The sequence below is a fragment of the Larimichthys crocea genome, chromosome XVI (assembly GCF_000972845.2).
Source record: "Larimichthys crocea isolate SSNF chromosome XVI, L_crocea_2.0, whole genome shotgun sequence".
Taxonomy (NCBI): domain Eukaryota; kingdom Metazoa; phylum Chordata; class Actinopteri; family Sciaenidae; genus Larimichthys; species Larimichthys crocea.
Window position 1 is genome coordinate 20,108,518 of NC_040026.1, and position 27,587 is coordinate 20,136,104.

Genomic DNA, 27,587 nt, shown 5'->3' on the forward strand with positions numbered 1-27,587 from the left:
ATTAAGGGCCGGTTCGGTGGTTCTCATTGAAATGTTGAGATCTGTACGAGGTTGTTACACCTTTCTCAAACACACAAACACTTTCTCACATGAAGCCGTCCATCAGACTATGCTGGAGATGAAAAAAGTTAACTTACCCAACGACTGAAGTTCAGGTTTTTCACCAACTCAAGCAACAAAAAAGCCTGAAGACCGGCTGTCCCAGAGCCTAATGCATTTTGGACTCAAAAACACATCCAAAAGGTTTTTTAGTGCTGTAACTTTTTGTAAATGTATGTCATTTTATTATAAGGAGCAGAAGTAGATTTGATTGACTTCTAAAATGCTGTGGTTAAAAGGCAGAAGGAGCAGCAGTGTGTGATTTTGAGAGGATGTTGCCGAAATGCCAAAGATTTTCGAGTAGTCATGTCTTACAAATCCAGCACTGTATTTTAAATTTAATGTGAAATTTAATGTTAAAATGTTTCGCTCAAGCTTGATTTGGTAAAGTCAGATGGTTGAGAGGACTTCTTTTGAAAGTCCTCTTTACAAAAGGAGGTTCGCAAAAAAAAAGAAGTTGTTTTGTAAATGGAGAACAAAACGTTGTACAATAGTTCAACCGGAATGACAAGTGGAAGAGGGCAGGAAGAAACAATGTTACCTCGGAGCAATCACGATTTGGCTCTTGTCAGAGTTGCACAAATCCTTTACCCTTTCCCATTTTTTTTGTTTCTAACACATCAACTTTAAGGACAAAATGTTACTTTCTGCTTAATATATCCCACCCACTGACCGGTACCATGATAATGAGACAGTGGTCAGAATTTTATGGCTGATCAGTCTATATGTAAATTTATAGACGATGATACATTGTCAAGTGTAATGTGCAGAATCAAGCACGCTTTGCCGGGCGACAAACAAACATACAAACAATAATTCACAGTTAAGTATACTTTGTTATTGTTTCAATGCTTTCCTTCAATGTATTTGTTCAAATGGGTATGGACTCACTTATTTCACACTGACGTTTAGGATAATTGGGAGCAAGAGTTTTCTCCCTCTCTGCTATTCAAGGAAATGTCAGTCAGCATTAGCATACTCATTTATAGAGTGCTACAGCTGTCCCTGGCTGCTACCTCGCCGACCCTAGCTCTCCACGCACCCAGCCACCCCTTTGAAGGAGGGTTATCACAACGATTATGAAAAATGACTCTTTAAAATAAAGGGGGGGGGAAACGATGTGACACATTATCTCAATATTAAGGGAGTTTGAGCGAATAATAAGTTTGGCTTATTAATCAAGGTATGAAAGGGGTAAGGAGCTGCCAAGTGAAGTTAAATGCCACTGTCAATCTCAGGCATGAGTCACTTTCGACTTTAAAGGCCATTTCACCTGAATCATGTCGCGGTATTTATAGAAACAGCCATGTCCCGATGGGACTCATAACCCCTCATGTGAGGATTTTTCTTCAGAAATTTGGAAGATGGTGCACGGAAAAACTTCAACATTCGCCGAGCATAACGAGCCCGTTCCGAGTGTGTCTGAGTGTTTGTATGTGTGCGTGATTAAATACTGATGCAGCATCCAGTCTATAATCTCTTGCGCATAAGTCTGTCTAGAACCTGTGCATGTGTGTGTGCATATTAATGCTCCTACACGTGAGAATATGCATGCAAGTATATCTGTAAGCACATTCTAATTTCGCCTGTTAGCCCATTAGGGCTGTCAAATGAAGCGTTGGGAGGAAGATAAACCACGATCGCCCAGTGAGAAATATATTATTCTCTATAAGACCACTAGAAGAAAGAAAGCTTTGAATTCCCTGCTCGCTTTTCATGAATAAATGATGAGGTGTGTTTGAATGAATCCATGTCCTTTCTAGGTGTCCTTTCTAAAGTTCGCTAAATGGCAGACACGGCGGTACATTCCCGTCTACGAGCTAGGTGCTGCTAATCTGATGATGGAGCTATTCACGGTATCCCCCCCCCTCGTTACAAAGGCTTCTTCGCTGGAAGCCGTTGAAAAGCCTAAAGGTCCAGAATCAAACAGAGCACTGAGGTATAGCAGTATACTCCAGTGCCAAGCATTAGCCACTGCTGCTCCCTTGCTTGCCGGGACTTGATTTGTGTCTCTCGTTCTCTTGTGCTGTGACATAAACAAACAGAAGAAATGCCACCGTGCGTCATCTGTCCCTAATATGAAAGAATGATGCGGCCATCTTTACCAAACAAAGGTCACTCCCTCACATTTCTGTGGTAAATCAACACATAAAATTCCACATTTCCGTCACATCCCGTTCGTGGGTGTATGACAGGCCTGCACTTCACACATCTAATTGAATTGGTCACTGTCATTAAATACTTAAGCAGCTCGGGGGCAAATTAGCTCACAGACGTCTTTCAGAAGGAAGGAAATGAGGACATATGGGACATGTCTCCGAGCTCTGCATAACAGACCCATGGGGAAAGACTACCAAAGAGTAGTGCCGGTCACAGCTCAAAGCCCAAGTCTAGTCACACAAAGTCACAGAGAGAGAGAGAGAAAAAACAGGGTGCGGAAGAGAGAAAGGCGACTTCCTCAATGAGAGTCTGGGGCAAAGATAAGAGAAGAATTAGCACTTAATTTGTGGAGAAATTAATCCGTTTTCAGCATGAATCAGAGCCCAACTCTGTGGCATTGTTCGAGGCAGTGAGCGCTCCTATCTCATGTCCCCAGATATTTGCAGGTCACTACAGAGGAGAGGATTTCAATTTGGTCACTGATGTTGGATCAAGAGAGGAAAGACACAAAAGAAGTCCTTTGTTCCAGCAAAGGGGTTCACTAGAAATGGCACATATCATCTTGGGAGAATTTCACAGCTGCCAACGTGCGCCGCAGTGTCTTTATGAAGGGAAACTGAAGGCCACACAACAGCTAAACTGAACAAACTGTAATTGGAGCAGCGTCTATTTGATATTGAGCATTTAATCGCAGATCATTAATGCAGTGCCATTTAAAAAGCCTCAGCATCCCCAGAATATAGAGAAGGTGACATTTAAAAAGCCCCAAGTTCTCCGTCGACACCAAATATTTCGCCAGTTGCTCGAATTAATTCACTGATGACTTGCCTTTGGATATGAGCTGCACAACATAACAATACAGGAGAACTTTTTCCAAAATGATTATACACCAGGCAAGGTTATGTGAAAGTACCGTTGGCCTCTGTTTTCCTTAGCGGAAACTAAAGACTGCAGTAGCCTGGGTAATGCAGGAGTGTGTCCTTGTGGAATGGTTGTGATTGGCATTCTCTATACAGTTGCACATCACTGACTTTAGACCTCTCACCCACATTAAACAATGTATTCAGCGACACTTCATACATTGTAAGCGCAGCGTGTTCCTACATAAAGAGAGAAAAGGCGCTGTTCATTTCGAGACGCGTTCGTCAGCTGAACCTACTGACCCCTGCGTCTCCATGCTTGCGCCGCTCTGGAAAAACATCTCTCCGTTTTGTGCGTCAGCCTTTAACAAAACAGGACGAGCTGCTGTCATTATGAGCTTTGAACTGTTTTTCCGTGACTATTTCATTTCTGCGCGCCAACATCGGTGACGGCTGTTGACAGTGCGAGGCCTCAGGAAGGAGAAAGAGCCATCATTTTCATCTGGGGAGGAGAGCTTTCCCTCTCAACCCTTCATCATCCTCGCACCAGTGAATGGATTTTAGAGACAAAGTGTTTCTCTCTGTCTGAGGTATGGGTATTAGACACAGCATTTCATTAGGGCTTCGACAGACCATGCATTTTGTGGATGTAAATTTCACAAGATATATATTAATAGGGGTAAAAGAAGGCGGTTGTTGTCAATGGGATTGGTTTAAAAGGATGAAGCAGATGTTTTTCCATATTTTTCTGATTGTAAACAATGCATCAGCCTGTCAATGCTTTCCGCCTTCTGTGCCTTTGTTTCTAATCCAGATGTACGTCTTTTCATTTCAAGTACATTTTAAACAAATGCTGATCAATGTAGTAAAACCTTCAAAACACCGGGCACTGTAGTAAATAGTGCAGTTGTTTGGGACTACTTTCAGCTGCGGACTAATACACATTTTGTTGCAATTTACATCAGCAGGATGGTGTTTTTAATATTGACCCAAAATAAGCCATGTTCATTGCCACCCATTGTACCGGTGTGGCTAATTGATTAATAGTTTTTGGACAACAATGGAATGGAGAAACAAGATCAAGAAACCAGGCTTTAATAGACACAATGCTTGATAGTAACATCGATTCATTGCTGTTTTAGTCTTTTGATTGTGTTTTATTGACAAAATGACACCCCAAACTTGTTTTCTTTGAATATATGACAAAGACATAGAAGAAAGAAGACAAATAACAACGGTGAATGTTCATAATTGTGGGCACAAACACACACCTTCTACACAAGTGGCTACGGTGCTAAACTGAAGAGGTGCGAGTCCATTAGCTTCAATTATCAGAGAACTTTTCCAGTCATTTCTCCATCTCCCATTGATGCTGGACGAAAATGAGCTGTGTTCTCCCTATTAGCTTCGTCTCATTATGACACGGAACAAAAGCAAAACGCACAAAAGCCGTGGAAAGCGAAAAAGGCATTAGAATTAATTCACGGCACCTGCGTTCAAAGACATCGAGCCTCCATTGGCTTGCTGCTGAGGATTAAGTAGAATTGATGGCGAGGCACATGGAAGAAAGAAATGGGAGAAGAAAAACAGGCTGAAAACAACACATACATGCATAAATACACACAGTCCACACAGCCCATTTGCTTGATTTACTAGGCCCTTGCAGAAAACCTTTCGACAGGGTTTAATTAGCGTGCATTTTACACCGTTTTTCATGTTTAAAAGGTGATGAATTGTATAATTAAAGGGCTCACAATGTAAATCAATGGGGCAGAAAGAGAGAAGGTAATTAAACAGAGCTCTGGCTGGTATCATAATGTTCCAACTTTCATGGGAGACAAGACACCCCACTGTGTCCAAACACTTGTTGACTGTGAATGTAGGAATGATGACACAAAGAACTAAATGACACTCCATCACAGAGTGGACACAGTGCCTCTTGGGGGAAATTTGCAGAGCAACATGGCATCTCTGGCGTGTGTCTCGACCTTTAAATCTTGCCAAAGCCACAGCTGCATGTTTGCTTTTTCTGCAGCCCGTAGAGAGACGAGGCTCTAAAACAAATAAGTATTTTGCCCAATACCGATTTGCTCATTCCTCATCCTGCATGATGAGAAAATGCCAGGATTCGGCGCTGTCTTTGCCGCGCTCATGTTTCCGTCCTTAAACTGCATCTTTCAAATCAAGCTTGCGTTTTTTTTCCCCAATTCTCCCAGGATTTATGACATTTTAGAGCTATGAAAAGCTGCAAATGCTGATGTGACAGACCTCATTTGCAGTCTCAGTCCCAGCGCTCAACAGACTCAAAGCCTTAGGTGTTCTGCTACTTGAGCAGCCAAAGATAAAGCTCTTTTTTTTTCTCCTCCTCCTTTTTTTTTGGCCAGCCATCCCAGAGTTTCCTTGGATTGCCAGGGCTGGCGGCGGGGGTGCAGATGTGTGGTAATTGAGTTTGGAATGGGCTGTTTGAGGTGGAGCTGCCGCTATGCAGCTCAGTCATAGCTATCCTCCCAATTTTCTCTCTTTTAGGAGTTTTTCGCCCCAGGGAGTTTGCAAGTGAGAGGACTATGGCTGACTGTTACTGTTGCGTGGAGTTACAGATGACACAGGCTCCACTCTCATTGAGACACTCTCGCCCACATCCCGTTCTCACATACTGTATCGTAGCCTACTGTGCTAACAAGATTAACCACTGGGTTTGGTTCAGACATCCTTATAGTTCTCTCCTCTGGCTCTTTAATTTACACCACAGTATGAATGATAAATTCCCTCTTTTTTTTTGCTCTTTAATTTAAAGCATAGTACAGATGATAGTTCCTCTCTTTGGGATTTAAAAGCTGGCTTCTGAAAGAGGCTTTGGAAGATAATTCTAGTTTATTCGAATTTACTTCTTCTTTCCATAGTTTTGCTCAACATTTTCCTTAAAGATGAAATATACAAGCTGTCAGACAACCAGGCAGACTGTAAGAAACAGCAGTTAAACCACTTTATTTGGAGGCAAGGTACCTGAAATGTTCAAACTCTTTCATTGTTTTCTCATTTCTCAAATATGTTTGGCTCTCCTAGGGATTTGTTTCAAACCATACACCGTATCACCCTTTGGGTTTGAAAAGAAAGCCAATAAGGAAGGCATTGTTTCCAATAACCAGCAGGGAGCAACTCCACTGGTTGCAAAAAATAAATCAGATTGTATAAAGGTCTATAGAAAATGACCCCACTTCTCTCTTTTATTATTTAGATTGTTATGTGTGTATGGTCCCAATTGCTAGTTTCAAGCTTTCTTCAATGCAGAAGAATATTCATTTAGTAAATCATGGCACCATTTAGAAAAGAAAACAGACTACAACTCAGCTCATGCAGGGGTAATGAACTTACATAATACCAGTTATTAGGATTAATAATACAACACAGAGAGGTGAGGAAAACAAAAGTTGAGAAGAAGAAAAGAAATCTAAACAAAAATATCCCTGCGTGTGTGCAAATCAGCAAATTTCCTATAGCAAAAGGGTGAGTTCCCATGTAGTACCTCAGAAAAACATGATTTTATTTCAATTATTAACATTATAATTCTTTGTTATAATGGTGAGAGGTGATTGGTCCTCGAATTGGATCCTGCAGATTGGACTCCAAACAGAATCCTCAATGCCTCATCAGTTGCAGCAGCCATAACAAGACGTTTAAAGAGTGTGGGTGACCTGTAAATGCGAATCCATGGCTCTCCTCCCCAATCTTCCAATAGGACTCTTGTTAAGTAAGCAAATAAGAGCATTTTCCAAAAAAATGTTGGAGTATTCCTTTTAAGCTCTAAATGATTCGACTGGAAAATGCTTGTTGAAACTGATGCCGGAGATAAACAAGCCAACCGCGTTGACCTCACAGTTGTGCAGTGAGTGACTTCCACTGTGCCAGGGCAGACAAACACAGAGCGTCCCAGTTTACACAGTTGTATCCAAATATATAAATATTGAGAGATCTAACAGTCGAGTGGCATCATCTATTTCACAGGTACATTCACCTTATCATGAGCCAACGCATAAATATGCCACTTCATGTTACTTGAACACTCTGGCTGTACAGATAATGTTCTGGCGTGTTCTCAAAGGTACGAGATTCCCATTACACTACCCACATAATAATGATGGATATACCATACTATATCGCCCATGCAGATTCCTCTTCATTTTGATGTCCATTGCTGTGGTAGTGCAGCGTGGGTGGCTGTCATCCAATGTCAGAAAACACCAGGTGGAGCCCACATGACCACCTGGCACATGAAGCACGCGATAATCCATCCTAAACAGTTTTTTTTTCCATCTCTCTCAACAATCCATCCCTATTCATCCCCCCAACTGCCCACCATGCAACATCGCCAATGTACACCCACACACACACACAGTCTCTAAGTGGGATGAAACAACCATGGACCCGTCTTGCTAAGACTGTACAATATCTGCAATTGTCACATATTGCAGCATATTTAGTATTTATTCTTAACTTGCATTTATACAGCAAACAGTATATAACTCATCATGCGCTTATCCACTGCACTGTAAACTATAATAAGTTGACTTTACTTTTAAAATAATATGCAAAGTCGTTGCCTGAAAAAAAGTAATTTCTGTTGAGTTTGCAGTACTCAAATTAACTTTATATTTTTATATAAATTGGATTACAGTAACTCAAATCAATGGATTTCAGATATCTTTTTTTGTAGATTTAACTTCATGAATTGTGAAAGCTTAATTCTCTTTAGTTTTACTCATCTTTCATATTCAGGTAAATTTAACTTTAATTTTCTTGACCTAAAAGAGTTCTACAATAGACGTTAAAACGACACATGATAATTTAATTACTAACAACAACAACAAAAACACATTACCTAATGGTAATGAGCCCCTTGGATTTACTTAGTGCAATTACAATTTATTTATTTATTTATTTTTTAAAGATTATCTTTTTATGCCTTTAATGAGAGTACAGCTGAAGATAGACAGGAAGCAGGGGGCAGAGAGAGGGGGAGTGACATGCAGTAAATTAGCCGTCCGATGCGGGATTCGAACCAGGGCCAGCTGCAGCGAGGACTATAGCCTCCACACACGGGGCGGCCGCTTAACCCACTACGCAATTACAACTTATTTTTAATGCTCAACAATGCATTTATGCCTCTGGAACATGGTTGACAAAAGAGTAAAATATTTACTTACCAAATAGGTGAAAATTATCCAGTCGTAGCCTACACAATAATGCTTTTAACGGAGCTCCAGTTTACAGAGGACTTGCCCGAACTTGTGAACTGAAGAGAGCGATACATTTTTGATTGGCAGTCGGTCTCTTTGTTGTAAGACTGCTAAATGACGTTCTGCATACAGACTGTTGATCTCGTCTGAAGCGTTGTGCACTGATGTGCACACAGTTTTAACATTCTGAAACAGAAAAAAAAAAAGTCATCGGATGTCTTTAACCTCCTCAAACATTCTTGTTTGGATAGCTCAGCGTGTAATCACAAGAGATACAAAAGATCCAAATGAGTTTGCCTGAGTAGATCATTTGATGAAATAGGCTTTAAGAACCTTTGCGGTGGCTGTGTAATTTAAATCTCCCTGGCATCACTACCTGCTATTTGCTTTACATCCACTAACTTAGCTAACTTAGATATGACACACGTAAGACGATCTGCCATTTCTCTCTCCGATTCACGCCAATCTAACTCCGAGCTATGTGTATCTCCCTTTCATCCCGTGCTCCTTTTCATTTTGCAAAAACCGTGGCCTTTGTGTTGCATGATGCAGGCGAAACCAAAGGGAAAGCCCATTACCAAACAATGTAAAGATTACACATGGGGAAACACAAATTGAAGCCGTTACCTAGCAAGAAGCTCACAGGAGGTCACTTTTTCTTTCTGTTGTTGAAAGATCTGTCCGAGTGAATAAGGAGAAGACCATGATAATTACTGGCAACCTGACTACATGAAAAGATAAAAGAGAGCTTTAGAGAGCAAAGATTAATCGGTGTTAAGGTTACTTGTAAATATCTACAGGATGGCACAGGGAAATACAAATGGCTGATTATTCTAACGAGTGTGTTCATTATTTGTTATACAAAACCTCAGCTTTGACTTTATGCTTAAACCACCCACCTTGTTATCTCTTTATACTCAGTGAGACACATTCTGTATAGGTGGAAAGCAGGGCACACTGCAGACACTAACAGTAAGCAGAAGACATCAAATGAGTTCCTCCAAAGTGTTAAGGCAACTAAACAAACAACTATTTTGAATTTTTCAGAATAAAAAAGGAATTGTGTTTTCAGCATTAACCGTGACTTTTATATATTTATTTGTATTACTTTTTTTCTCGCAATCACTCACAAGCACAAAAAGTAATTGGGTTTAGATTATTCTCCGAAAGGCAAGCATAATTTGTCCTGCGCTAAAAAATCAACAGGGGCAAAGCTCAGGACTGTGTGAAAATTTGATTTCATGTGCTTCAGGGGAATTGAATAAGGCTGTTGATGGAAGTTGCGCAGAAGGGGTCGGGGATGTGAGAGTAGCCAACCGCCGTTTCTTGGAAGGGTTACAATTTAGAGGGCGGAGCAGATGGACGGCCAGCAATCAAACAGGTGCTGTAATCAATTCAGCTTGAGAGTTCATCATGAGCCTGTCTGAGAGGCAGAGTGGAACTGAGAGACAGCAGGAACAGAAAAGAACCAGACAGAAGGCTTGCTGCAAACAGATCAAGTCTTTGATTTAAATATATTTGTGCAGAATATCAGTGGATGAAAAAGTCTTTTGTCGAACACTTTGCTAGTCTAGTCAAACACAGTGAAATATCATCGGAAGTGAGCAAGATTAACGTGAAAATGTGCATATTGTTTGCATTTTAAATGTCAATTGTGCTGGTTTATGGACAAATTCCCAACACCCTGTGGTTGTGAAGTGAAGCCAGTGCACAAGTTCCAAAAAATATTGCAGTTCCTCAAACGTCCACTTGAAGCTGGCTCCAGAAGGGAGTCAGTCTCCATAAGTCTCCATGTTAGACAGCAGAAATAAACATGTTTACAGCCTGGTACAAAAAACAGTTTTGGTCTCTATAGCTAATTTCTACGTTCATGACAACTGTGAGTGTGAATTTTTATATAACTCACCCATTCACATATTAAGAGCTTGGTTCTTTTGATAGACAGGTTGGTGGCGTTAAGGGCGGTGTTCATTCAGGCTGCCTCAGCTCCACCACCCACAGTCCAGGTCGTAACACATTTTTGGATCAGCTGAGATGAGGCAGGTCTGCCAAGATGGTGACGCCAGAGCCACCAGACTCTGAGCTACACAAGAGTATCATGTGGATATGACATCCATATTTTATCTGTCTATGAGCCTCACAGATGGTGCCATGGTGAAGATTATACCTGCAAAACATCGAATGTCAGCACTTCTCTTTGCCTCACAGAGCCTCTGGCATGAGTGTAAATTCTCAGTCTTGTCAAGTGTTGACATTGTCTTGTCATGTTAAATATTGTATAGGCTTGTATAGGTCAAGCAGGCAATCTGCTGTGCCTATAATTCAAGGCCAACGTTGGTCATAATGCGGTGACAGCAAACCAAATGCTACTTTCTTCCACTGCGACCTCCCTGCAGTCACAGGTAGGCTGCTGATACGGCTTCGGCTGTTGTAATTTTAGTGTTTGCAGTGCAGTCATTTCAGAATGGACGCTTCATTTTTGATTGGCAGTCGGTCTCTTTGTTGTAAGACTGCTAAATGACGTTCTGCATACAGACTGTTGATCTCGTCTGAAGCGTTGTGCACTGATGTGCACACAGTTTTAACATTCTGAAACAGAAAAGTCATCGGATGTCTTTAACCTCCTCAAACATTCTTGTTTGGATAGCTCAGCGTGTAATCACAAGAGATACAAAAGATCCAAATGAGTTTGCCTGAGTAGATCATTTGATGAAATAGGCTTTAAGAACCTTTGCGGTGGCTGTGTAATTTAAATCTCCCTGGCATCACTACCTGCTATTTGCTTTACATCCACTAACTTAGCTAACTATAAACTTGATGAGGAATAAAATGATGCCGTCTGTTACGTTTGGCTCCCTCTTTGCTCTTGTAGTATCCTTCCCATCTCCTTCACTTCACTTCCTTTCTTCTCTGCAGCTCACCGGTCTGTGGACGTTTATTCACTAACCGAACCATTGTTCTGCCAGTCCACAATGAAGGCCAGAGCGCTATCACAGTTTCATCTGGACAGAAAGTCTACAGACCTTTCGCTGAATGCACACTCCTGTGGTGCGGTGGACACTGAAAGCACATAAAATACTGTAGTGACTTCCATTCAGAGAGTTTTTATCACTTGCCAAGACAAGAAAGAAGTTGTCTGCGCAGTTCTGACTGTATAACACATTGTCTGCAATCCCAGGGGCACCGCTGACCTTTAGGAGGGGAGGAGTTAAACAGACCAACAAAACAATTCCATTACTCTGATTAATTGATTTTGAATGCTTTCAGGGAATTGGCTGGAAGGGGTAAATGGGGCTTTATGCTGTGGCAAGAAGCACTCAGATGATTGGAGTTAAAGCTTAAGGCATAAATGGTTTCTTGGAAAACTCTATGCAGTTTTTAATAACTGCCATCATTTTACATACAGAACTTATACGCAGTAGGTGCATATTCACAATATGCATGCATGTAGCGGATGTAAATACCATAATCTAGGAAAAGAATGCATAAACAGCAGGTACATGTGTGCAATTTAAACCCACTGTGACCAGTGGTCATATAGTATATTTAGAAACATGGTACAGCACATGTAAAATGTATAAGCAAGAGGACAAAAGAGAGATTGTAAGGGCTCATTAGATCGGCTTTCAACGCGACAGTGTTTCCGGAGTGTGGACTGCCACCTGTGGGGCCTGGACGACTTGTAAAGAAGTGACTAGGGACGCCAAAGTGATGACAGAAGAGCAAGCGTGGGACAGGGTGAACAGCAGGATGGGAGGGAGAAAGAGAAAGAGACTCTGCACACGAGGAAAAGAAACGACCAAACAAGAAGACTGATGTCTTCAGTTACCGTGCGTTATAGATGATATTCAAAGCATGGGCCTGCATTTATCACACCACCGCTGCTGTTGTGCTGTCACTGCGACACATCAGGTAATGGTGGAGGGGGCCTGCTGTAGTGTAAGGGTAAAGTGTGTGGGGCGACAACTGGGAATGGAGAAAAAGCGAGGAAGGGAAGGGTGAATGAATGAGCAACTGCGCGTTCATGTGCAGGCAAATGACTTGTGAAGACAGAAGGATGTCCACAGTATGAGGATAGATGAGTCCTGGTACCTTCCCTGTGTAATACTCACCCATTCTTTCTTGCAGCAGAAGATTATGGAGGCTGCCAACTCACTGATACGTGGGAGATTCTATTAATTAACACTTTGGACTGTCGCAACTCAGCCTGTCTCTTTCTCTAGCTCTCTAGAGGATCTGGGCAGGAGCCCAGGGACGAGGCTTTTGAAGTGGGAATGAGACGGGCACCTGCCGAGAAAAAAGAAAGGTGAAAAGCAGCCACCAGGGTGGGATGACACGGGTGCAGGAGCTCTGGGAGTGTCTTCTGCACCGCGTGTGCACCGGAGCTGGCGCTGTAGCCCGGCGAGTATCATGCATAGACGCTCTCATTATGGTATGGCGATGAGTCATGCTGTTCAAATGGGCTGTCACTTGCAGTGAAGCTCAGGGACTGGGAGACAATGAACAAACACTTGTGATTAGCATTAAAGAGGAAGCTCTTTCAGAACTGTCTAGACTCGCAGTGTCGAGCACACAGCCTCACGCTGGGCTGGCAGACTTTTACTGTCATGCAAGCGAAAGAATTGTTGAGCTAATAAACATGATTTTATGATTTTCTTCTTTTTGAGCTGGAAAAAGACTAAATAAATGTAGGGGGAGGTATGAATGTCTTTGAGATGCTTTACTGTGGTATGAATATAAAAAGAAATGTAGTAAAAAAAAGCTTTTATAGCAGCAAGCTTGCCATACAACTCTCATTAAACAGTCACTTGATTTTATGAGGAGTTTTATCCATACCTCTGAGGTATAACTCAGGTGCCATTGATGTGGCATATATTGCTGTCCCGTAAGATGTTAATGTAGCTCCTAGCTTTGGATTCCAGAAAGAAATACTGTATGTTTGCCTAATTGATCCAGTCAACAAGGCAAGCTCCCGTCTGAAGAACTCCGGAGGGGAAACCTCGGAGAGTTTTAGATTTAATTGACTGAATCACGTTCTTCCTATGCCCATAACTAAAGCACCACAGCTTCCGCGGGGAAGGGTCTCACCGGGTTTACAGATGCAGTCAGACATGTTCTGCAAACATGAGATCGCCGTATGCTGTCACTCAACTGAGAACCGATATGCCTCTATGCCATGCTCATGTCAAACAGCAGAGGGGTTCACAGACAAGGAATGCTTACCGCCGTGCCTCTCTGCATTAAGCAGGTTGCAGACCCCGTTTTATTCTCCTCTCTGTGACGCCATTATCGGCTCTAAACTCTACCATACAATGACCTACGGCAATTATTATTCGCCACAGCTTTCAGCTTTTGGTTAAGCCCCCCCAAGGCACAACGTATCATTTTCACACTCATAACAACACAGCATATGCAGAATATATCAGTTTTTTTTCCGTAGCAGCTGCTGCATGCTTATTTCAGCTGTGACTGTTTGGATATCCATGTGGCTCAGTTTGAATAACATTGTTGTCTTTAATTTCTTTCTCTTTGATAAACCGATACTTACAGTGGTTTACAAAAAAAAAAAAAAAAGGGCCTTCTGATGTGTGTCTCTGGATCTTGTGGTGACAATGTGTGAACGGGGGGGAAAATCCAATCATCCACTGTGGCTCGAGATGGGGCATATCCGGGGCAGTTTATCACAGTGAGGACAGCTGGGGCGCCTCATCACGCTGTCAGATCACTGGTGGCAGCAAGAAGTTAGAGAATAATCATTTGTTTTCATTTTTTCCCCCCCTTGCTGACCTTCCCTGCCGACTCTCTCACCTGTTCCCAGTTTCCCCCATCAGCCCTTTGCCGTGTTTAACCCGCCCATTCCATATTTGATTGTTGACACATCTTCTAGCACTTGTATTCTGAGCCTTGTAATCTGCCCTGTTTGAACCTCTGCACGGTCTTCCTTTGGGTATGTTTGCCTGTTTTGATTGCCTTCTTGATTCACACCCTTCCCTACCTTGTTAACTCCAGTGTTTACAAAAAAATCCCTGAACTGTATCAGTCTGCCTACATTGTCTGCATTTGAATCCTTCCCTTGCTGCCTTCACACTCACCAGCCGTGACATTATGTATAGATTTTTTTATTGCTAGTTTTATTGCTTTTATAGCATTTTACAAATCACCGTTCCAGCCATCCATGGCTTCCCTCCATTTCCATAGAGTATGAAAATCAATTAGACAACAATTGAAACCACCACTGAGAACATCAAGTTTGCACTTACTTTTGAATATGATTTGGTGAAAATGTATGCAGGGTTTAAACTTCTCTCTCAAAGACTTCCAACACTTCCAACACTTTTGCTCATACAACTGAATGCACAAGGAGAGACGGCCCAAAAGTGTGAGACATCATCCCAATTTGTACAACTGATTGCGTGTTAACCTTTCAGAACAGGTACAAACACTTTTGCTTTGGTGTGTTGGTACCCATTGTTCTGCTGATGTTGTTCCCGTGACGTCATCAGTGGAAGTTTTCCTTTCATCGTCTCCGTTCAGGAGAGGGATGTCAACAGGCTTTTTAAGAGGCAGAACCTTCCGAAAAGCACCTGGACCCGACTCCGTCTATCTATCCACTCTACAGCACTGTGCCGAGTAGCTGTCACCGGTGTTCACTGACATCTTTAACACCTTACTGGAGACATGCCATGTACCAGCCTGCTTCAAAACCTCCACCATCATCCCCATCCCCAAGAAACCCAAAGACTGCAGTCTTTTGAGTGCCATCCAATCTCAAAGTCATCACCAAGCCTCTCCTGGGCCCTCTGCCTACGGAGCCAACAGGTCTGTCGATGATGCAATTAACATGTCTCTCCATTAAATCCTAAAGGACAAGCCCTGCCAGATGAGTGTGCCGGTGGATCAGATACCCCCTGTCTGGCAGAAAGCAGCATGTGAAGCTTAGGAAACATGCCTCCTACTCTTGGACCTTCAGCACAAGATAGCCCCAGGGAAGTGTCTTCTAATTTGTTCTTGTGACCTCGTGCAGTCAGAACAACTCTAAGGACAGCGATGCTGTTGATTACATATGGAACTCAGCCTCACCGGCCCCCATCCCCCTGTTGACTCCCAAGTTGACACAAGTCCTCCTGTTTCCTGGGCACTATCATCCCCCAGGACCTCGAGTAAGAGCTGAACCCAGCAGAGGATGTAGTTCTTGTGGTACCTGAACCTTCCAAAGACAATGATGGTGCACTTCGACACTACCATCACAGTCCATCCTTGACTCCTCCATGGCGATCTGCTGCCACTGCCAAGGACAAGGACACACTATAGCTTGTCAATCACTCTGCTGAGAAGTTGAGACTACAATCTTCTATCTTTCAGGACCAGTACACCTCCAGGTCCCTGAGGTGTTTGGGTAAGGTTGTGACTGATCCCTGCCACCCAGTACACAAACCTTTTGAGACACTTGCTACCAGCAAGAGACGAAAACATCAGGCCACAAGAACAGTTTCTTCCTAATGGAAATTGTCCTCACCAACAAGGCCTGGATGACCCCTCTGACACAGATTTTCATGCGCCCAGATTCTACACGTTACATTAACGAGAGTTCTACACCGTTTGACTTTTGCACATCTTTTTCTGGGTAACCTTTTGATAACTATCTTGCATTATTTAAGATATTCTGCATACTGTGATCTTGCACTTCCCTGGTGAAAACCTTGATCATTCTTGCACAAAACTGTACAGCCCCCTTTTTTTTTTAGTGTACATACATTTATAATAGCTTTTTCTTTCATATTTTATTGCCAGTGTTCTTTTCTATGCTTCTTGACTTTAGTAGTTTTTTTTATCTTCTTTTTTTTTCTACCTTATATGTTGGTAGGCTGGAGATGAGTTACCAAGAATTCACAGTATGTAATCTATACAATGTGCAGTTTCCATACCTCCTGCTATTCACGTTGGAATCATTTCGAACAGCATTTTCATTCAACATTGGATTGACGTGTTGGGGTTTCATAATTAAGTTAGTGTGTATTCAAATTTCTTCCCACTGATTAACATGCTACTCGTATGAAACACAATGTGCCCTTTCAGCCATACTCAGTGTGGGATTATTGCCACCTCCCAGAATGCTGGTTTCAATTACTACCATTTAAATTGCCCAGTAACCCACCATTTCTCTTTCTTCACCTTACCTTTCAACTAAAAAAAACTCATCTCAAAATTGCCTCTGGGTCACTATCTCATCAGATCTGTAAAGAAAACAGCAAGCTGACTGCAAAATTTCAGGCTAGAATGAAATCGCTCTCGCCCTAAGTTAAACATGCACGAGTAAGGTTTATTTTAAGACTATCTTCTTGGTAAACCTACGTGGTGGCCAACAATTTCTCTAGGTATAGAAACAGGAGGAATTCTGAACACGATGTGACCCATTTCTGAATGAATAATACTGAATTTGCCTGTTTATTCACAGTGCTTACTTTGTGCATAACATGTATTTCTAATGAAGGTGTACCAAGACCCGTTTCTGGCTTCTATCGCACAACAAACCCTAAGGGAACAACAGCTGACAGAGAAGAAATGATGGATTTGGGGTCACATTCAAACTCTGGGATGCATAAAGATCACAACTGTGGGGAAACAATCATGGAGTATTCTATCTAATCTGTTCAGATGTTTGTAGTTGCACTTCACGTTTAAGATTCACCAAATACCTGGCCGTCATCCATCTCAATATGGCTGCAGTTTATCTTAAACTGTGACCAGGGGACTAGGAAGAGCAATTACCGCCTCCCCCTCTCTCACTGCCACCTGTGTATCTTGCCAACATGCAGGTGGCAAAGTAGTGTGTGTCGGATGATGTGGTAACGGACAGATGCAGTGTGTGTGTGTGTGTGTGTGTGTGTGTCTTTGTGAGAGTCACATAAATTTGCTCCCTCTTCAGACCAGTTGCTGTTACCTTCCCCGCCCTGACAGCTCCATAGATTAAGCCTCGAGAGGCAAAAAGTGCTGTTTAGTATTCAGCAAAACCCATCTACGGAGTCTGGGCCAAACCAATAAGGAGACAGTTGCTCGGGTGTTGCCACCAAAATGGAGAGAAATGTGTGTGCAGTAAAAGTAATTAAAGTAATAAAATATGCATCTTGCATTTTAACATTGAATAGATAATTTCAAAGTTGCATGAAATAAGTGTCAATGTAATTCACCTAGGACTTCTGGTGCGATGCTTTTTAAAATCATTTAAGGCCCAGGTTATCACAGTAGCATATTTACATGGACAAAAAGTTTGCAAGTTTGTGCCGTCCCTCTGCTATCCCTCCTCTGCTGACATATAAACTGCTCCACAGAATTGGTTTGAAGGTATGAAACAGTATTTGATGCTACAAATATTCCCTATCTTAGAGAAAAATACCAGGGACTTTTTCCTTATAGGACTGACGTCTACCATCTAGCCCTGCAAGTAGCAACCAAGACTCTTATCATCCTACAAATCCTACATCATAAGGACATGAGGACAGACCAAATTTTTTCTATTGCTCCATAAACAAAAAGTAATTTGAAATTCTTTTCTGTTAAAATCAGGATGAAACTGAATGTTGGACTATTTTTTTTTATATATATATATATTTCACACAGCACGTCAAAAATAAAATCTGTCGAGAGCTACTTAGGTTTTTCCTCTTGACTTTAGTCGAGACACACTTGATGGCATTGCACACTCACCCTTCAAAAACACTCGTCTCCTCTCCTCTGCTTTCCTCTCGTTTAAAGATAAATAGCCACGGGAAGGTCAAAACCAACATCCAATCAGTGTGCGGCTTCTGATATGGACAGGAATCATGTATATTTAACTTTTAAATGCGTTCGCACTGCATGCGACTTCCCTTAATTGCTGCCTAAAAAAGAAAAACGGGCAATTATAAAAATGTACAGGCAACTCAAAGTATAAATAATGAACAGAGGTACAGTATTTATGAAATGCAAGAGTTTTCAACATTGCAAGACCAAGACTCTAAGGTAAGGTAGGTAGAGGCAAACATGATGTGGTATTTTTATCACAGATATTTCAGGCCTCTATTTAGGGAGAAAATATGCAAATATGTCTTTCTGATGTGGTATATATGAGTATATGAAGACGACATGTCTCGAGGCTAAGCTTGATGCACATCAAAACTAACCTGAGCAACTAATTCAACCACCGTGATCTGCTCGGTGCTTGCTGCACGCTGAGGCTGAAACAAATTCTAATGTGGAGTACTTTGCCGAATGGGTAGAATTTTGAACTATTCTTTTTCCCATTATCTCTGGTGTTAAGGCAAGGTATGTTCAGCAGAGGATACATTGTTCCACGCACAAAGGTGGCAAATGGGCTACTCGACCTTGCCTGGATTTTAACAATCTCGTGCTTGCACAGAGGTGAATATAAGGAAGTATTAACAAGAAGTTGTTTTTGCATGAAACTGCACAAATAAAACGGATGGGCCGGAGAAGATTTTAATAAGGTGTAGGGTAGTGCAAGTCTGATGAATATTGCATGAATATTTATCAACTGATCAATGTTTTATTGATTGGTTTGTCATCAGAGTTTCAGAGTTTCAGGGTTTCATGTAACAAATCAGTATGTACTTTTGAGGTGTCTGCACATAGATGCATAGTTTCATACTAATGCTAGTACTATGATATACATATGCTTCACATTAAGATAATTGTTTGGCCTGCTAGCTGTTATCTTGGTTCATCCTGACTTTAAGGATATTTGGATAGGGGTACCAAAGAACCAAAGAGCTGTCAGGGGTGTTGATGATTGTGTTGTAATATATGTTAAAAGAGTCATGTAAGAAAGGGTATCTAAGTCCCATACAGTGTTTTCTTTGACGTGGTTAAGGGAGAGATTTCAGGTCAAAGGTTAAGAGCAAATTGTTGGGGAATCCTGGGAGAGGGGTTTCTCTTTTTTTCTGTCCCTATCTTACACTGATTTATACTATTGTTTATGTAGACTGCATGTGTTGTATTGTATTGTATAACCTCCACGGTATATGAGGGCTTGCCCCGCATAGTTCGAGAGAGTCTCATCATTCGGCCAGGGGCTCTCCAAGTAACATTTTACCTGCTACGATGCTGAACTTATTGTAATAAATTTGTTATATACAACTAAGACAGTGTCGGCAGAGTTTCTCTTCAAACATCTTCAACCGCATCGCCACTGAATATACGACACTTTGATGATAAACAGGAGGATTTTCATGCTGACATTACTAATATAATATTCATAATGAGGGAGTGTATGGTGGTCTGGGACACTTCATCTAGTCTGGATTAACATTATCACAGCTACAGTAGCTACCATGACTGTCACATCTCATTGGGATTTCATGTGTAACAGCTAGCCAGAGCCAACTTCTAAAAATGTCCATAGTTATTGAGTATATATAGAGTTATTGTGATGTGGGGGACGAGTATGTCAGTCCCTTGCTTACAAGTCAAATAAATATGAACATCTGAATCTATATATTCACAGATTTTATCTTCTTTTTGGAGTATACAACTGGAATAATATTGATATTTAAGGTCCATATTTTTATTATTTTTATTTCCACAACCACAGTCAGCGGGAAGGCGAGGTTAGAGTAGTCCTCACTCCAGGACGCTTCAGACACAGCCAGCCAGACCTAGAATATGTATTGGCACATTAGTGGCTACAAGTAGAGTCCAGGATGCACACTGCATCCAATTCACTACTTATACACTAGTTCGGGTGAGCGAGTTGGGTGCCTTTGCTGTAAGAGAATATGGACTCCGGGAGAGGGTTATGATTCGCGACACAGAGAGAGAGAGGGAAGGAAAACAACGTGCTTGTATTGTAAATGCCTCCACGAGCAACTAAAACCCATTTTTCTTGTCGTTGTCTTGTTCTCTCTCTCTGTATCTCTTTAACTTTTAGGTTGTGTGCGGACTATGTTACATATTGCCCGCGCCGTCTTCTGTAAGAAAAAAAAAAAACTATGTCTGGAATCTCATCTAGCATGAACAATGAGGCCTAGGACAAAGTATAGAAAGGTAAGGAGGTGGCTTTGTACTGTATGTGTGCAAATGTGTGGGTGTGTGGGTGTACCAATAAGAATGTGCGGGTGGTGTGTAGATGTGTGTGTGTGTGTGTGTGTATATAAGGTGGTAAATTGTGACTTTTTTTTCTCTCTCTCTCTCTTCATGATGGCAGAGCCGGAGCAGCAGCACTCATCAGAGGGCTGTATATGTGGCAGCGTAATGGGGTCACAGTAGATGTGCAGGACAGGCAGGGGCTCTATTTCACAGGCTGAGATGGAATGTGCAAGGCGGTAGCTGGAGCAGGCCGCAGAAGGGTCTGAATAATGAATCCTCTCTCTCTGACCTGTCTGCTTTGTGCCCCCTCATTCCCTACTCTCCCCTCCCCCTTATCCACAAAACTTGGATATTAAAAGATGTCATAGGCCCTGCAGTGTCACAGAAGGAGCCAGTGGTCATGATACCGGAACAGCGTATAGGAGAGCTGTGCAGAAGCAGAGGAAGATGAAGACTGGCAGAATGATATGATAAGCCAAATGTTTCAGTGTTTTGCCTGCCAAACATGGCGAGTTTCGGGATTTGTGCAATTACGGTAGCTCTTTCCAGATGGGGAATGACAGGATGGGCCTTGTAGAGGACAACTTGTGAGAAGGAAACTCCAGAGAATAAGTTGGACATGGGCCTGAGAAAGACGGAGTAGAAGCCTGCTGTGTCTACCAGCTGAGTCCACGCGATGACAAACTCTGCTCCTCTTCTTTTAGGTGACAACCGAGTAGTTTCACTGAGCAGATTAGATACAGAAACACTGTTCACCAACCTGAGGCGGATCTGTTCAACAGTTCTCCCTGCATAAAATGACACTGCTACTCAGCACCTACTGTAGTTTACTAGACCTGAACACTGAATTATGTTAGGAGGTGACAGAGCAGTAGGAAACTTATTTGTTGTTAAGTGGGCATGTATTAATAATTCCACACATGCTTTGAAGCATAAACACAAATTAGGGTGTGAAAACAAACACACAGAGGCAAATTATTTTAATTAAAGTGTTTGCCTAACGATGATAAGAACATCCACGGTTCCTGCAGCCTGCAGGTTTTATAGAGTCTGAAGAGAAGATATGAACATCTGTTCACTTCTTCTCCTGTTCCACAGGGCTGGCTTGAGGCTTTTGGTGGCCCTGAACACAATTTTGTTTGTGGCCCTTAAAACACTTCAACAAATCAACAAACCGCAGACACGATAGAAGACGGACAAATGAGCTAACATCAGATCTCTTACTTTATTCTACAGAGAAGTAACACTGTGTGTGAAAAGTAAATTAAGGAGACAATAAATTGCTCAAAGTCTGCCGATGCTACGGGATTATTTTAAGTCGAAAACAAACAAACTAGTTGGTATTAAACTAGAAAGTCAGCCTAGAAACTGAAGAGAGAGAAAGAGTTCTTAGCTGAACTAGTTTGTTTTTAGATTTGTGATGTTTGTTCTCATTACGTCTGAAGTGCTTTCACACATATTAACTTAATATATTCACTGAAGACTACCGAGGCAGTTCGTCGTCTGACACCTTTGTAGCTAAATTAAGTTATTAAGCAGAAGTCTGATAAATAAGAGCGAAGATAAATACCAACGTGTGGTGATGATTTCCACGCAAATTACGGTAAATTAAGGTTGAGAGTTATGATGGAAGATTTCAGCACTGAGGAACAATAAGGCCTTTTTGTACTGTCATACTAAAACCAGAGTAATGCATTGTCACACCTAGTCTGTAACCATGGTAACTCACTGTCACACCTAGTCTGTAACCATGGTAACTCACTGTCACACCTCAGTGGTAACCATAGTAACTCACTGCCACACCTTAGTGGTAACCATAGAAACTTGCTGTGACACTTGAGTGGTAACTGTAGTTACCGTGCTAAGTTTCTATGGTAATCATCGAAACTTGCACTCACACCTGAGCTGTAACCATAGCAACTCACTGTCACGCCTGGGCTGTAATCTTAGTAACTCACTGTCACACCTAGTCTGTAACCATGGTAACTCACTGTCACATCTGATTGGTAACTGTAGTAACTCACTGCCACACCTCAGTGGTAACCATAGAAACTTGCTGCGACACTTGAGTGGTAACCGTAGTTACCGTAAAAAGTTTCTATGGTAATCATCGAAACTTGCACTCACACCTGAGCTGTAACCATAGCAACTCACTGTCACGCCTGGACTGTAACCTTAGTAACTCACTGTCACACCTAGTCTGTAACCATGGTAACTCACTGCTGCCAGCATGCTCATGGTGCGAGAGGGCAGAGAGAGAGAGAGATGCTGTGCTGCTGCCAGGAGAGCTGCTGAATGAAGCCTGTTTCACAAATATAATCCAAACAGTCCAGTCGGGAACAGAGGTGTTATTTCACAGCGTAGCACACAACTGTGCGTGAGACATCCTCGCACATTTCGGGAAATCTTTGTAAAAATGACCACAAATCTCCAAACTTACTGTGATAGAAACGGAGGGTAGATTGATGTTAGATTACTCTCAGCATATACGGGAATAAATTAGCTACGACCCAGTCAAAAACTGATTTATAACCGATAACGTCACAGCACAAAAATAGGACACTGGCAGCACACAGGCAGACAAGACAAGAGGAGCAGCAACGCCGTGCAGCTGTGAGTTTTATAGACCATCAGGAGGAAAGCGAGAAATATAAATCTGGGAGCTAATGGACACGTGGCATGAGAGGATGGGAAAAGTGTTAATTGCGAAGGTCTCATGATCAGTGTGTGAGATTTGGTCAGCCCCTAAGAGAGTCAGCCGACTTAACACCATGTAAAGTGTGAGGAGCGAGCATTATAGAAAGTCACACGCTATTGTGTGGCCCTACCAGCAAGAAGAGTGTAGAGTGTTTATGCCAGTGGCCGGTCCTGCTGTTTCATTAAAACTTAGATAATTGCTACGTGTGTGTGTGTGTGTGTGTGTGTGTGTGTGTGTGTGTGTGTGTGTGCAGAAGTTTGCGAGTTATAAAGAAAGGGAAAGGTGGATGGGGACAGGCAGCAAAGTGACATTAAGGCAGTGCCACATCATTAGTCTACCAGCCGGGCTCACAAGGCAGAGCATTGCTGCCAACCTACATTATTAACTGACACACTGAAACACCAGTAGAGGTGTGTACACACCGGTACATTGCTTCCTATCACTGTACTACAAGGTGAATAGAGGCTATTCAAAGCAATGCCAACTGGGCCAATCAACCGACAGACACGGTGGCTTGTGGGTACACCGCGGCCTTCGGTTCAAGTAGGTCGCTTGTGTGTGTTTTTCCTTTTGTTTTGACATACCAGCAGCCCCTGTAGATGGCGCATAGCCACGGTGTGAATGCTCCGACAGAGCTCTGACAGAACGAATTAAGCCGAGATGACGGACGAAAAGGCCAAACGGTTCCAGAATAGCACAACAGAAAATTGCTGTTAATGAAAGTCTCTTGTTGCGAAAATGGGGTTTCACAGGAAGTGGCAAACGTAAACCTGTTATGAATATGCAACGCCTCAGTCAGCCAAGGCTTATTTAGCATACTAACTAGGAGGACGAGCTTTCTGGACCCGTACAGTACGCTGCTGTTCTCAATAAGGGGAAAATGTATCGTAGAAGTTAACTGTACAAATGTGGCTTTTAAAGTTTTAAAGACTAGGGGCGTAATGTTTTTTTTTTTTTTTTGCAGAGCGTATTACCCGGCTACTTAAAACGAGAACTGCAATTAAAAGGATGACAGCTTTATTAACACATGCAGAAGAGTGGAGCACTTGATTAGTGGAGAGCAGCTGATTTACATTCTCGTGTGTGTGTGTGTGCGTTAATGCGTGTGTGTGTATAGCCCAACCACACACTTTTAAAATGCGACGCTTTTCCCAGGACACATCAACCCACTGTCAACAACTCCTCGTATTTTCTTTGCCTTCCCCTAAAAAAAAATAAACCTCGCCTTGTTTATCGAATTGACAGTTATTTGCAGTGAGTGGGTGGCCGGCGGTATATGATTATTGTGCTGCTGCTTGAAAAATTGTTATAGGGTGAGAGAAACCGTTTAAAAGAGCTTGTTTACTGTTTCCCCAGACTTTCTCCACACTGAGAGACAGACAACATCTGGCGTAAAGCAAAACTCAAAACCTAGTTTTCCCGTCAACGGTGGCAGGTTTAATCCATGTAATTCACTGTGAAATCTGATTTGCCGTGACAATACCAAACTGAGATAAGATAGTATTGTAATTGTCTTGACAGTCGGGGAAGATTGAGACACACACACACACACACACACCTGTGGAATTAATTACGCCTGCATGCAAGGTGACATCAGTCTGGTTTTCAGGTGCTGATGGTTTTGACATAAATGTGAGGCTACCGTTTTAGGTGCACGAGAACAGAACTACAAGTGGTTTTACATGTTCACAACGAACGCGTAATCTATTCTGGGAGTCACTAGGCTTGTAAAACACTTCACGGCGAGGATCAATAGATGCAAGTAAACAATGTTTTAGCCTCAGTTTTTCGAGGGTGGTATCCATCAGGACATCTTCGCGAGATCGCGAGGTGCAAAAATCGAACACACAAAGGAGTCCGAGAGCTACTTTGATTTCCCTCCCCTCATTAATGTCTAAATTGTATGGCTGATGGGTTGGGGTGTGTGGAGCTTGGCAGGGCCTTGCTCTTTGGGACTCACCAGCATCACTTGGACAGATGGCGGGAGGAAGCAGCTGTGACTAAGGGATATGCAGAGGAGCCAGCTCCATCTACAAGCGCCGTGGCAATGACACAACCTCAACATGGAAGGTTGAGAGCAAAGTAAGTGAAATGGAAAACAATGGCTATGCGTTCGTCATTCCACACAGCGCCGAGCTTGCCTCCCCTTTCCTCCTGTTTCAATCAGGTCTTCAGAGCCCCCCCAAACCATACCGATAACTCCCTCCAAAAAAACACCTTAAAGCTTCCTCTGATATCCCCAAGCACCGAAAATATAGTCCAGGAAAACTTTAGGCTCTTTCCCTCATCCCTCTTGATGTGCTGTTTGGCAGCGGGGATGCATAAGAATGAGCAGTTAGCAGCGTTTGGAGTCCAACTGGGGGGCCTTGCTTGAGAAATGAGCTGGCATTTGCAGATAGGCAGGCACAGACTGATGGAGTCACTCTGAGGGGGTTCAGAGGGAAATTTTCATCGCTTTTCTTGGGGGGGGTAAATCATGCTGTATGGTAAAGGGACAAGAGCGCTGAGGTACTATGGGATGAGGCGCTAGGCAGCTGTCTGAGCCTGGGATTTCTGCTGAGCACGACATTAACATGCGCCAACATGTCTGCGCTGGCATGTGATTTCGTTATCGGCTGCCCCTCACTTTACTTCTCGCTTGACTGGATCATATTGAGGCCAGGCCGGAGTTCCTCAGAGGAAAAACACGTGCATGTCTATTTATCCTCCGATATTCTGTTTGATTTAATGACACGACGCATTTGAAGCTATTACCGCTAAACAGAAGGCGAAACAGAATCAAGCCACATGTCCTCTGATGTTTTCCCAGCTCCCTCAACAACACGCGTATCACTTCTTTTATTTTATTCCCTTTTTTTTTCCAGAAGCCTAGCAGATGTTCACCACCAAAATATTTGAAGTCCTTTTGGGGCCTTTTAGGACGACAGCGTGAGTTGTTCTGCTTCAAAAACAGCCATTTCTAATTAAGCATGGTTTCCAAATGAAGGGGTAAACAGAAAAGGCTCCAAATGGTTGTCATTAGGGGCCTCGTGTTAGGGCTCATAGGTTAGGTCCCCACTCTCATTAAACAGGGTCTGCTCACAACACACATATACAAAAAAAAAAATCAGACAAAACAAACCACAGGGCCGGCATCCATGTGCCAGCATGCGTATGTGTAAGCATTTATGTATGCATGGATGTGTGGAGACCTTTTGTGTGTTTATGTGCTTGTGTGTGCCTGAGTGAACAGGCTGAATCTCATTTACAGTCCACGGGGTCACTTATTGACTGAATCAAACCCCCCCCTGACAGGGCCCAGACCGAATGGAAGCTTAACAAGATTACTGTTATATATAGCGGCGGTAATGGGAACCTCTCTGGAGATCCTGGTACTGCTGATTTGTACCCTGCTACCCAGATTTGAGCAGAAATGCTCAAACATTCTGCACACAGTCTCTCTCCACCGGGAAACTCCTGATGCATTACAGCTGCAACGGATCAATCAATCTGCCTACTCCCAGCACTCCCATCTCTCTCCACCTGCTGCCTGCCAGGACAGTGATTCCTCAGAGGACTGTGCCTGAGGCTGCACTGTCTGAGTCCGTGCTGCCCATGCATGCTTGTCCACCTTCACTGCCAGGCAGAGAAATCACTGGCTGAATGGGCCTCCTTTCTGCTGCTGCCCCCCCCCCCCCGTGTGCATACATTCTGGGTCGAAATCCAATCGCGCAATATTGTCGGTGTCCAGCGTTGCCGCCAGTCACGTCAGTTTAAGGCAGATGAGCTAAAGATCGAAGGAGGTGTGAGAAAAGAGGTTGGTATTAGAAAACGCGGCGCAGCCACACTTGTTTTGATTAATGGACCTCTCTCTGCCTGTGAGTGACGAATTATCAGAAGGCTGGATGGCTCGTTCATCACTGTCAACCGAGGCCTGCTAGTGTGGTGTCTCCAGTCCACCAGCCCAGTCCTGCTACCATCTCACCCTTATCACTCCCACCTGGTCCTGGAGATTTGCAGGAAAAGAAAGAGAGAGAGGACAGACTGGAGGAGGAAACAAGAAGCCTGAAGGGAGCACAGCTGACACATTGAGGTTTTGGTGCTCAGTCACCATCCTGACAGTCATTACAGAAATGGACGCGGCACTTATCCTGAGACTTACTGTATATTTACTCTGATAAACTGACAGCAAAATGCCTACAAGCAGGGCCCCGAAGCATTATCAAATGATTGAAGTTAATTTGGAGAAAGGAAAAGAAGGCGGAGGGGGCGATAAGAGTCTTTCATGTTAAACAATTGAATGGCAGATAGTGGAATTTTGTTTTGTATCTCAGCCCGAGGCTCTGCTCGGCCTCTAATTAAGCAGGTAGAGAGTGCTTTAGCAACGGGAATCTTATCTCGGCTTTTGCCAGGCGACAGAGATAGTGTTCAGAGGCATAAACACTAATTAATTACCAAGAGTGTACTTTACTGTGA